General features: G+C 45.1%; 1 protein-coding gene across 3 annotated transcripts in view; it reads right to left on the reverse strand.

The window, feature by feature from the left end:
* The window catches only part of SGMS1 (sphingomyelin synthase 1), a 204,058-nt gene extending 200,616 nt beyond the window's left edge, over window positions 1-3,442 (reverse strand). For all 3 annotated transcript variants that reach the window (XM_084634359.1, XM_084634365.1, XM_084634356.1), the window contains exon 1: window positions 3,073-3,442. The gene's annotated coding sequence lies outside the window, so the exon portion shown is untranslated. The remainder of the gene's footprint in view (window positions 1-3,072) is intronic.
* Window positions 3,443-12,036: the final 8,594 nt, after the last annotated feature.

The following is a 12,036-nucleotide window of genomic DNA, read 5'->3' on the forward strand; positions in this document are numbered from 1 at the left end:
AGCACCATCATTGCCAGGAGGCGTTGGGTCGGTCATGTGCTTCTGATGGAAACTGATTACATCACCAGAGTAGCAATAAGATGGACACCTAAAAGCAAGCTAAAATGAGGGCACCCGAAAACAACATGGCAAAGAGCTGTGGAAGCCAAGCTGAAAAACCTAGGGCGCAGCTGGGGAACCATTGAAAGACTTGTCAGAAAGAGACAGGAGTGGAGGAGCTTTATCACTGCCCTAAACACCAAAGGTGTAATAGGAGCATCATGATGATGACAACACCTAGCAAACTGCAGACTTCCATCTTGATTGGTTCCTCTAGAAGCTCCTATAATATAAATAAGTCACAAAGACACTACCTAAAAAATAAGCAAAACTTGGCCCTTCATTCAGCAAGCAAAGTTTTATGGGCTAATTGGGAGGTGTACACAGGTCCCAGTGACAAATTTCTGGGTGGTATTCTGGGTAAGTTCTGTCTTTCTGGGTGGTATTTCTTCTCTTAGGTCACTAGTTTTATAAGCAATTCCCAAAAACTTTAAGGGACATAATGTCAGTTTCATACTATTTTTAAATGTCTTTATTTGCTATACCACCACCTCAGAATTACAAGATTTTTGTACACTTTTTGAATATCTTTCTGCCCAGACATATAGACAGGTCAGTTTCACTTTCAGCTTCTAATACAATTGGGTCTGATCCTGCAAGGTGCTGAGAGTTCCCAACATCTACTACAGTCAATGCAGGATCCAGGCTTAGCTCAATGCTGGGATTATGAACGCTACAAGGCAGTGCTTATTTGTTTGAAAAATCTATTTTTCAATCTAGATTCTAGGAAGTCATGACAAAAGCTCTAAGAGCAATAGAGAAGTAAGTATTGTTTTACAAAAGTCACATCCGAATACAAATTTGAGTGGAGACTATCCCTTTCCACAAAAAAGAAAGTATACACCTGTCATCCTTCACAATGGTCATATAGTTGTTTTCCTTATTTATAAACTGTGCACACCAGAAAGCCCTGTAATTTCAGAACCATACTTCCATTTATAATTTTAAAATCCAATAAGGTAGAATATTTGAGTCAATATTAAAACTTTGGGGGGTGTCTGTGTCTCCATACACTTCTCCTGACAACAGAAACTGGAAACCTGAAGTTTCCAGGCACACTAACCAAGTTCCCTCTAATTTTTGACAGGCCGTGTGCACAAAAAAATTCTTCTGTGCAAATTTTTGACAGGCCGTGTGCACAAAAAATTTATTCTGTGCAAATTATAGTGCTTCTGTGCAAATTTTTGTGTGCACGGTGTTTCGCTGTGTGCAGGGGGGGTTAGGATCTGTATGCACGCGCACAGTTTAGAGGGAACAGTAATACTAACCCATACCTGTGGCCCAGTAACACACCCCTCACTAAGCCCTCACCCACCCCAGCACACTACCACAAAGCACATTAACCATCCCCAGCCTTGTAACACCCCCCACCTCGCCACAAATCAATGGGTCTTGAGCTAGGACTGCTGACTCAGTGGAAGCAACACCAGGGCTCTTCAGTACAGGCCTCTACAGTCACATAAGAAAACAAAAATTAGCCTTTTTTTGTGTATAGAAGATGGGAATTCAGATGAGGTCCTTATAGTTTGACGCCAGTATAGGCCTTAGAAGGGCTACTGTAAACAGATCACCCTTCCTGGGGAGTTCTTGGATGGTTGGGCTACAATCCATGAGTCTTTGAGCTAGGACTGCTGAGTCAGAGGAAGCAACACCAGGATTCTTCAGTCCAGGCCTCCCCTACACAAAAGGGGAGCCTCCCTGGAACTGTGCCTCCAATAACCACCAAGAAACAAAATCAATCTACTTAAGCAGCTGTATGCAAGAGCCAGGGAGGAATCCGTTCATTACTGCTGCCTCCTTCCCTTCTCATAGCTCTGGGCCTTGTGGGGAGCAGAAAGCCTGCAACCATTCACAAAAGAGAATTTCGTACCTATTGCTGAATTCCCAGCTCAGCCTGGAATTTCATCCCACAAAGATCTAGGTTGACTATTCCCATTTCACTGCTCCCGGTTAAAGCAGAGATGTAACCAACAGCTTTGGCCTTAAGAGATGCCATTCTCCATCACTCCCTCCCTCAAGAATTCAGAACTTGTGACTGCAGCTGCTTATCTGCCCCAGGTTGTAACTCAAAAGACATCGCTGGGCCACTTCCATCACTGAAGATAATGTCCATAAAATCCTAAAACTACCTTTTGACTGTAGAAAGGTTAGTGACAAGATCATCCTTTTATATGCCCCCTTGTTGCAATTTGAGGTTCCAGACACTACAGCATTTAAAACCAACAGGGCCACATTCATTACTCTCTCTCTCACTACATACATACATACATACATACACACACACACCCCCTCCCAACTCCAGCAGCAACCCTCACCTTGGCACTCTAAACCCCTTCATCCATCACCTGTGTGCCCAGCACACTAACCCTTTCCCTCAGCAGCTGCCTCTCCACTCTGGCTCTATGCCCCAATCCCAACTAGGTCTTCCCTAGTTCACTAACCTCTGCCAGCACCTCTCATCAGCTACCTTCTGATCTGGCACACGAAACCTCCAGCCTCCCAGACACTGCCACATCACAACACTGTAATCCAGACAGCAACCCCATTCCTTCGCGGCACACACACACTCTGACATGTCCCCACCCTGTCCTGCAACACTGACACCCTCCCCACCCTAACAAACCAGCCTCCCTGGCCCAAAAACCCTCCCAACACCCTAACCTCACCTTCCGTCCTGAACACTAACCCCTCACCCACCCCAAGGCGGTAATCCCCTCGCACCACAACCATCCCTCCACAATCCCGGCTCGCCAACTACCCCCTCCCCAGCTCACTAACCACCAGCCCCCTGACTCAGCTCGCTGCCCAGACCAGCCCCGGCTCGCTGCCACACACACACACACACACAGGCGCGCGCGCCCCCAACGCTCGCTGTTGCGGGCTCTCGAGGGCGCAGCCGGGTCCCAGGGACGGGGGCTGCCTCCGGGCACGGGGCCCTGGGCAGGATCAGGCCGGGTGGCCCCTGGCACTCACCGGGCTGCGGGCCGGGCCGCCTCCTGCAGCGGAAGCCCAGCGCGGGTGGGCGTCGGGGTGCTGGGGACGGGTCGCCGAGGCTCTGGGCGGCTGCAGGACCCTCCGAGCTGTGGCGCACGGCACGGCCACTGGCGAAGTCCCCTGGGCGGCGGCGGCAGAGGCCCGTAGGTCCCGTTCGGCGAGGGGCGGGGAGGGCTCACCCACGTGATGGGCCCGTGTCGTCCTGCGCAGCTGCCATCATCCGCTGGTCTGGCGGGCTCCGCGCCCCCCCGGGGGGGGGGACCCGGCAGCGCCCCGCCCGCGCCAGCGGGACCCCCACGGCCGCTCCTGGAGAGCCGCCCACGCCGCCGGCAGCCAGGCCTCGCACACACGGGAGCCCTGGACGAGGCGGAGACTGGAGAACGAGCGAGCTGGGGAGGGTGCCTGCGCCTTCATGTCTCTGTGAGCCTGAGAGAAATGTGACGTGTGAACACTAGAAGGACGCATATAAAACATATACAAAGTGTTATTTGATAGCATGTATTGCAGTGTAAACGTAACGAGCTGTAACCAAAGATAAACACAGCCCAGGCGCCACCCCCGCCAAGTTCACTCAATACACTGCGAACGCACCTATCAACCACAAGGCGGCCAGACTAGAAGTTATAAAAGATGTAGGCCCGGGGCAGTCAGTGCACAGAACAGCACCAACGCATCACACTCCGCTGCCCCTGCCCTCAAAAAGGCCAGTTTGGCCTGACCCACTAAAAAAATTGCCCAGGCAGAAAACAGGCCATGTGCGAGCTCTGTATCTCACTCCCAAAATTAACAGGGACCTGCAAAAACCCTTGAAAAGCTGCTGCAAAAAATCAAAAAGAGGAATCAAACAGGGACAATGGAAGGAAAAATGAAAGGCCATAGCTGAGGCTAAACAAAAGAGGTGCCGCCTACACTCCTCAGGTGATGTGGCTCACAAAGTGATCGCTAAATAGCGCCAAGAAGCAAGACTCACCACTGCTCAAGTTACCCAAGTGCTTAGGGAGATGAGACTTGCAAACCATCCTCCAGGCCAGGGACATGGAATCACTCAGGGACAAATGTATCCTCCAGGAAGTGTCAGGGAGATCAGATTGGGGAGCATAATGCTGCATCTTGACTCAGAAACCATAGAGCTGCTTCTTGTTCTTAAGTAGGACCCTACCAACCTCATGATCCATTTTGGTCAATTTCACAGCCAGGGGGTTTTAAATTAGTCAATTTCACCTTTTTAGATGTTTACATCTGAAATTTCACAGTAGAGTTGTAACCATGAGTGGGGGGGGGTTGCAAGGCTATTGTAGTGGGGTCATGGGATTGCCGCCCTTACTTCTGCCCTGCTGCTCACAAAGGTTCCACCTTCCGAGCTGTCCAGCTGGCTCTCTAAAGCCAGTGCAACAGCCAGCAGAAGTGAGGATCACATGATATGGGGGGGGTTACCATATGTCTGGTTTTCCCAGCAGCTTTGGAGACTGATAGCTGGAGCCGCAGCCTTTCCACTCAGGGGTGTGTATGTGTCAGCTCAAGCCACAGCATCTCTGTGTGGGGTTTGTTTGTGTGTGTGTGTGTGGCTGTGTGTGACAGGTTGAACTGTAGCCTCTCCATGTGGGGAAATGACAACTTGAGCTCTGCAGCCCAGGGAGGTTCCCGGAGGTGGGTCTGATCTGCCCTGGGAGCGGCCCCTGTAGGGGAAGAGGAAGTCTTGTCCCTCCACATCCCCTGCTCGGACTAGCAGCTGGAGTCTTGCACAGGGAAGGAGCCCTCACCTGGGCACCAGATTTCACAGGGGAGATCAGATTTCATGTTGCGAGAGGCATTTTTCATGGCCGTGAATTTGGAAGGGCCCTATTCATAAGTGGAAAAGAAGCATCTGTCAGACACTTTCAGGACAAGAGCCTGCCCAGCTGTAACCAAATCCTGGTCACAGAAGGAAAAATAGCTTGTGAAGGGAATGCAGGAGTGCCCTCTGCAAAAAATCTCTGCAGACACTGAGCAGATTATTGAGATTGTAAATCAGAGAGGCTTTTACCCAAAAAACACACAGATCAGACGCCAATCTAAATAGTGATGGCTGCTGCCAACTCCAACTAAACCAACCAGGAGCAATCAAGCAGGTCAACCCAGCCTGGGTAAAAGCAGAAGAAGGTTCCTGGAGGAGATAGCCTTGGAGGGGAAAAGAGGGTTAAAAAATGTGTATTGTCCAAGAGCCATGGACTGTAAAATGCCTGAGCACTTTGCAGGAGTCACCAGGAGTTGAAAAGGCCATTGTAGAATGTACGTAAATCGAGGCTAAGTAACCATGTCCAGCAGAACAAATGAGAGTCAAAGCCCATCTCCCCAGCATGACAGAGGGAAAAGAAAGCCACTGAACAGACCAAATGCAAAATGTTGACAACCTACTGACCAGGTCAATGACCCCATCTCTCTCATCTACCAGCAAGAACAGCAAATCAGAGTGAAACCAGGTGTAACCGTTCCAAAAAATGGTTGATGTGCTTCTGAATCCAGTCCAGGAGTTCTGATAGAGGGTCCAGATACAGCAGTAGGTGCTACAACATTGAGGTCATGAAGTTGTTGGCAACCAAAGCCTATCCCCAAAAAGGAAGTCCAGTAAGGAGCCAGCACCATTTCTGCAAGAGGCCTTGTACCCGCCACAGCTGTCTCCCATATCTATATTGTTCAGATCAGAAATAAAAAAAACACTTTCATCCCAGAGGTGCCCCCATTATTGGAATTATGAGGGCAGCAATTGGGAACCACTACCTATTGCCAAGATCCCAATAAGATCAAATTGTTCTTTGCCCAATTGATTCGAGCAAAGGAAGCCTGTTCGTATACTTGCAGACAGGTGCAAAGTGCCTGCACATAACCTTCAGACATGATAAAATCTGAGATGTCATCAATATAGGCTGACAGACAAACCAGGAAAGCATCCGGCTCCCTGGGCAAAGGCAGGCCAGTCAGTGGGCTTCTTATGAGGTGCAAGAATGGCTCCAGCTCAGGGCAGATAACATCTCAGACAGAAGGAACCCCTGAAGAGCGCGTCTATGTACTGGTAAGCAGCAGCGAAGACCCCCCATTAATCTTTAGGTTTCAGAGTAGCAGCCGTGTTAGTCTGTATCCGCAAACAGAAAAGGAGTACTTGTGGCACCTTAGAGACTATCAAATGTATTTGAGCATAAGCTTTCATGAGCTACAGCTCACTTCATCGGATGCATACTGTGGAAAATACAGTGGGGAGATTTATATACATAGAGAACATGAAACAATGGGTGTTACCATACACACTGTAAGGAGAGTGATCACATAAGGTGAGCTATTACCAGCAGAAGAGCGGGGGCGGGGGGGGGGGAACCTTTTGTAGTGATAATCAAGGTGGGCCATTTCCAGCAGTTGACAAGAACGTGTGAGGAACAGTGGGGGGTGGGAGGGGGAAATAAACATGGAGAAATAGTTTTACTTTGTATAATGACCCATCCACTCCCAGTCTCTATTCAAGCCTAAGTTAATTGTATCCAGTTTGCAAATTAAGTCCAATTCCAAATCTTTAAAACACTAAAACATTACAATAAAAAAAAATGAAGTAATTGGCCCAATCCAAAATGTTTCCAATGTTTTAAAAAGATAGACACGGTCAAGTCTATCAAAAGCTCTCTCCTGGTCCACTGCAATAAATCCCACATCCAGATTTAAAAGTTTGTGAAAGTAAAAATATAGAATCACAGAAATGTAGGGCTGGAAGAGGCCTCAAGAAGTCATCAAGTCCAGCCCCCTGTCTTGAGGCAGGAACAAGTAAATCTAAACCATCTCTGACAGGTCAAACCTGTTCTTAACCTCCAATTATGGGGATTCCACAACCTTCCTTGTTAGCCTGTCCCAGAGCTTAACTACCCTTACAGTTAGAAAGTTTTTCCTAATCGCTAACCTAAATCTCCCTTGCTGTAGTTTAAGCCCATTACTTTTTGTCTCACCTTCAGTGGAGATGGAGAACAAATAATCATTGTCCATGTTTTAACAGCTCTTACTTAGCATATGTGAAGCCTATTATCTTCTTTTCTCAAGACTAAATATGCCCATTTTTTTTAACCTTTTCTCAAAGGGGCCATGTTTTCTAAACCTTTTATCATTTTTGTTGCTGTCCTCTGGACTCTGTCCAATTTGTCCACATCTTTCCTAAAGTGTGGTATTCAAAATTGGACACAGTACATCAGGAATTAAAAACAAGTGATCAAAAATACAGAGGTTAGGGACAAAATATGTTTGAACAAGGTGTATCAAACAGTCCAGATAGTTTTACAGATGATTTTCAAAGGCTGTGATTAGGCTCTTATAATCAGAATAGTGAAAGAGAAATAGGTCTCCAGTTCAGTAAGTCACAAAGGACCCCTTGGGCTGCAGGGTGATTACTGCCCTGCAGCAGATCAGGGGTGTGATGCCTCCCCCCCCCAGGCTGCCACCTGGAACTGAGCCCTCTGTGTCACCAATCTGGGTTCCCTCTTGCACTATGATGCTGTGACAAGCTGCAAAGTCCTCCAGGCTTGCACTCACACCAACAGCCAAAAGCAGGGACCACCCCATCTGTGTTCATGAATGCTCTGGCCAGCCACTCATGAACCCATAATAGAGAGGCGGCAGCCAAAATATGCCCCCAGCTCCCCAGCCTAGGACCCCAGAGCTGTACCATCCTGCCCTGGTCAAAAACCTGACCAGTATGAATTTATTACGCAGTCCACCACTTCTACAAAGGAAAGTGGACGTGCACCAACTCTTGTTCCTGAGCTGAGATTTTTTCCCTTTGTACTTCAAACAATACACAGTGTTTTAGGTAAAATATAAAAAAGGTTTATTATCTACAGAAAGATAGATTTTAAAATATCATAAGTGAGAGCAAACAAATCAAAGCAGATTACTTAGCCAATTAACAAAAATGCAAACTAAGCCTAAAATACTAGATAGATAGGGTCTGAATTAGCAATATCCCACCCTGGCTGATGATACAAGCAGTCCACCGAGTTTCCGTACACAGGCTAGAAATTCCTTTAGCCTGGGACCAGCACTTCCCCCAGTTCAGTCTTTGTTCCTCGGGTGTTTTTAGTTGTCCTCTAGTGTGGGGAGTGAGGTCCAGTTATGATGTCACTTCCCCCTTTTATATCTTCTTCCAACTTGCCGGAAAGCTCTTTTGCTGTGACCTGTGTCAAACAGTTCTCATTGTGCAGTGCTATCTTGAAGAAGTTTCTATTGTACACAGTTCCTGGGGTAAACCTTGTGCTTCTGTGTATTTCTTCAATAAGCCATTAACATTGTTTGGCCTTTTTACTGAAAGGCTGCTTGTGGGTGTTCTTAACCTCACAACATGTTTCAGGAGTATATACATAACCACACTTCATAACTTTACATACTATAGCACATACAATCCAACGAGATATTAATGTCTAGCAAATCAAGACTTTTAGAATGATACTTCACAAAGCATACTTTGTACAAAACGTATCATAATTATATGACAGTGGTGAATAAGGGGGTGCTAGGATGTCACAAGAAGCAGCTCCTTCTCTTGAACGCATTCCATCAGGAAGAAAATCTGAACCAATAAGATGCCAGAAATGTTCAAAAATTCAGAGGACAGCCTGTCAATACCTGACGTCTTGCCTGTACAGAACTGCTGGACCATAACAGAGAGTTTCTGTAATGATAGAGAAGCATCCAGACACTACTGTTTCCCACCAGTCAGACAGGGTTAACCTTGGTACGGCTTCTCTATCACTAGCACATCGTAGCTTCAGGCAAGTACAGCACACTGTAAAAGGAAACAGTTGCTTTCTGGATCTCTGCATAGTCAGCCATCACATAACTATCAGGCTGCCAGAGACAATGCGTCTGCTGGCAGTCCACAGTCTTTCTCTCCAAATCAAAATAAAAAACATGTGGCAGCACTGATATTATACAGATGTGTGAAACAGGCCCAAACCAGGGTTCCCTGCTCCTTCTCCTCCAGCAAGCACCTCAGAAGCTGGCACCTTCTCAGTAAGAGTCTGGTGGATCTGCACCAGGTTCCCCACATATACTTCCATGATGTCACATTCCAAGGCACTCATAGCATGATGAAAGGATTGAATAGCAGCCTGGACGTACTCATGGCAGAATAGCTGGATTTCGACCTTCTCAGCATCCTAGCAGTTGTCTCCGGGACTCAAACAAAGGGCTTCTGCTACTGCCAAAGCTCCCAGAACACAGCAAACACCTGGGTAAAATTCAGGTCCTACAACAGTTTGGCATTAGAACGCCAGGAGGAAGCACAAGCCGGAAGAGGGAAAGACTCACTAACAGAAACACAATGATGTTCAGACAAGTGAGTGGAAGACTGAACAGACATATTCATAGTTGAGTTCATGCTACAAAAGTGATCCAGTATAGTCCCTGAGACACAGTTGGGAGTAGCCCTCAGCCAGGAGTACTGCCTAACTACAGGGTGAGAGCACCTCCAGACATCCATTAACCCAAAAGGCTGAAGGACACAGTGCAGTCAAGCAAGGCCTGAGCAAGCATCTGCAGAAAGGAGACAAGGTTGGTGGAGGATGTATTATTTTATTGGTCATAAATAGAGATGTCCACAGCAGAAATAGCACTCCCAATTAGCTCATGGCATATGCTGAATGAGCACCTGTATAGGGTCTTGTGCTTTTTGCGGTCCCAGAATCGTGCACAAACTAACACAGGTGAATGAAACAGCTTGCCAGGAAAAAAAAGGATCATTTGGTCAAGGAGTACATTCTTGGAAAGTGGGCTGAACAGATTGCCACGTGAAGGGGTTCTATGCTGATTCCCATCATGAAGGTAGCTAGGTGCTAAGATGACAGTCATTCAGAGGTGTAAGGGAAGCCGGATACTGCAGGAATGGGGTGGAGCTAGGAGACAGACAAGTGACAAGAGGGGAAGCTTGCCAGAGACCAGCTGTCTAGAATGAGCATAGTGGTGAACTGGCGACCTAAAGGAAAGGCTGGAAATCTGGCTACTAGTTGATTAGGGAAAGATTAATGGATTATAAAGCCAGAAGGGGCCAATTGTGATCTTCTAGTTTGACCTGTATAACACAGTCTGTAGGATTTCCCTGAATTAATTCCTGTTCAAGCCTTTGCATGACTTTTAGAAAAAAATGCAATCTTGATTTAAAAATTTTCAGTGATGGATAATCCACCACAACCCTTAGTAAATTGTTCTAATTTCAAAAACGTATGCCTTATTTCTAATCTGCATTTGTCTAGCTCCAACTTTCAGCCATTGGATCTTGTTATATCCTTGTCTGTTAGGCTGAAGAGACCATTATCAAATTTTTGTTTCCCATATAGCTATTTATAGACTGTGATCAAATCATCTTAATCTTCTCTTTGTTTATGTAAACAAATTGAGCTCCTTGACTCTATCAGTATAACACGTTTTCCAATCTGCTAATGATTCTTGGAGCTCTTTTCTGAATCCTCTCCAACTTAACAACATCCTTCTTAAATTGTGACACCAGAACTGGACACAGTATTCCGGTAGTTGTCACACCAGTGCCAAATACAAAGGTAATATACATACAAAAAATCACATCAGCCCTTTTGCCAAAGCTTCACTCTAGGTGGTCATGTTTAGCTAATTATCCACCATGGCCCCAAATTCTTTTCAGAGTAATTTCTTCCTGTAAACATGGTCTACATTCTTTGTTTCTAGATATAAGACATTACTTTTGGCCATATTAAAATGAATATTGTCTGCTTTCAGCCAGTTTCCCAAGCAATCCATATCACACTCTATGAGTTACCCTTCGTCATTATTATTTACCACTCCCCCAATTTTTGTATTATCTGCAAACTTTATCAGTAATGATTTTATGTTTTGTTCCAGGTCATTGATAAAAATATTAAATAGTATAAAACCAAGAACCTGCCTGAGCGTAGTTCCCCACTCAAAATTAATTTTGACACCTGTCATGTGGCCAGTATTTAATCCATTTAATGTGTACCATGTTGATTTTGTATTGATCTAGTTTCTTAATCAAAAGTTCATGTGGTATCAAGTCAAATATTTTACAAAAGTCTGAGTATATTACATCAACACTGTTACCTTTATCAACCAAATTTATAATCTGGCCAAAAAAAAGAGAAAAGAACATTAGTCTGATAGGTTTATGGAAAATAAATACTATGTTGATTAGCATTAATTATATTACCATCTTTGAAATCTTTTATTAATTGAGTCCTGTATTAGCCATTCCAACATTACCTTTCTTCTAGTCTTCTGGAACTAATAAACACGAATGGGACAGAGAACTCATTGGCCTGGTCTTTTAAAACTCTTGGATATCAGTTATCAGGAGCTGCTGATTTTAAAATGTCTAACTTTAGTACCTGCTGTATAATATTCGCCTGAGTTACATTTGGAATTAAAAATATTTCATCATCACATGATAGGACTACATCATCTGGCTTTTTCCCAAGTACAGAACAGAAATATTTATAGAACACTTCTACCTTTTCTTCGTTAATATTTATATTTCTTCCATTTGCATCTACAAATGGACCAATATCATAGTTAGGATTTCTTTTGTTCCTAATATAGTTTAAACTTTCCTTCTTATTGTTTTTAACTCTGCTGGCCACAGATTTTTCCTTCTGTCCTTTTGCTTTCCTCATCAATTTTCTATAATTCCTAGCTTCTGATTTATATTTTTTGCTATCAACTTCTCCTTTCTTTCATATATACACACACACACACACACACACACGCACACACACATACAGAGAGAAGGGGGAGGAAGAGAGAGATTTTATATATATATATATTGATTTTTGATAGCTGCCTTCACTTCCCCTCTAAGTAAGGATGGTTTTTTAACCAGTGTGGCTTTTGGGGCCATTTAGTAAAAAAAATTTAAGCAATTACCACTCATATTTTCCCTAAATTCTGTCT

Source organism: Lepidochelys olivacea (assembly GCF_965140295.1).
Source record: "Lepidochelys olivacea isolate rLepOli2 genome assembly, chromosome: 7".
NCBI classification, from domain to species: Eukaryota; Metazoa; Chordata; order Testudines; family Cheloniidae; genus Lepidochelys; species Lepidochelys olivacea.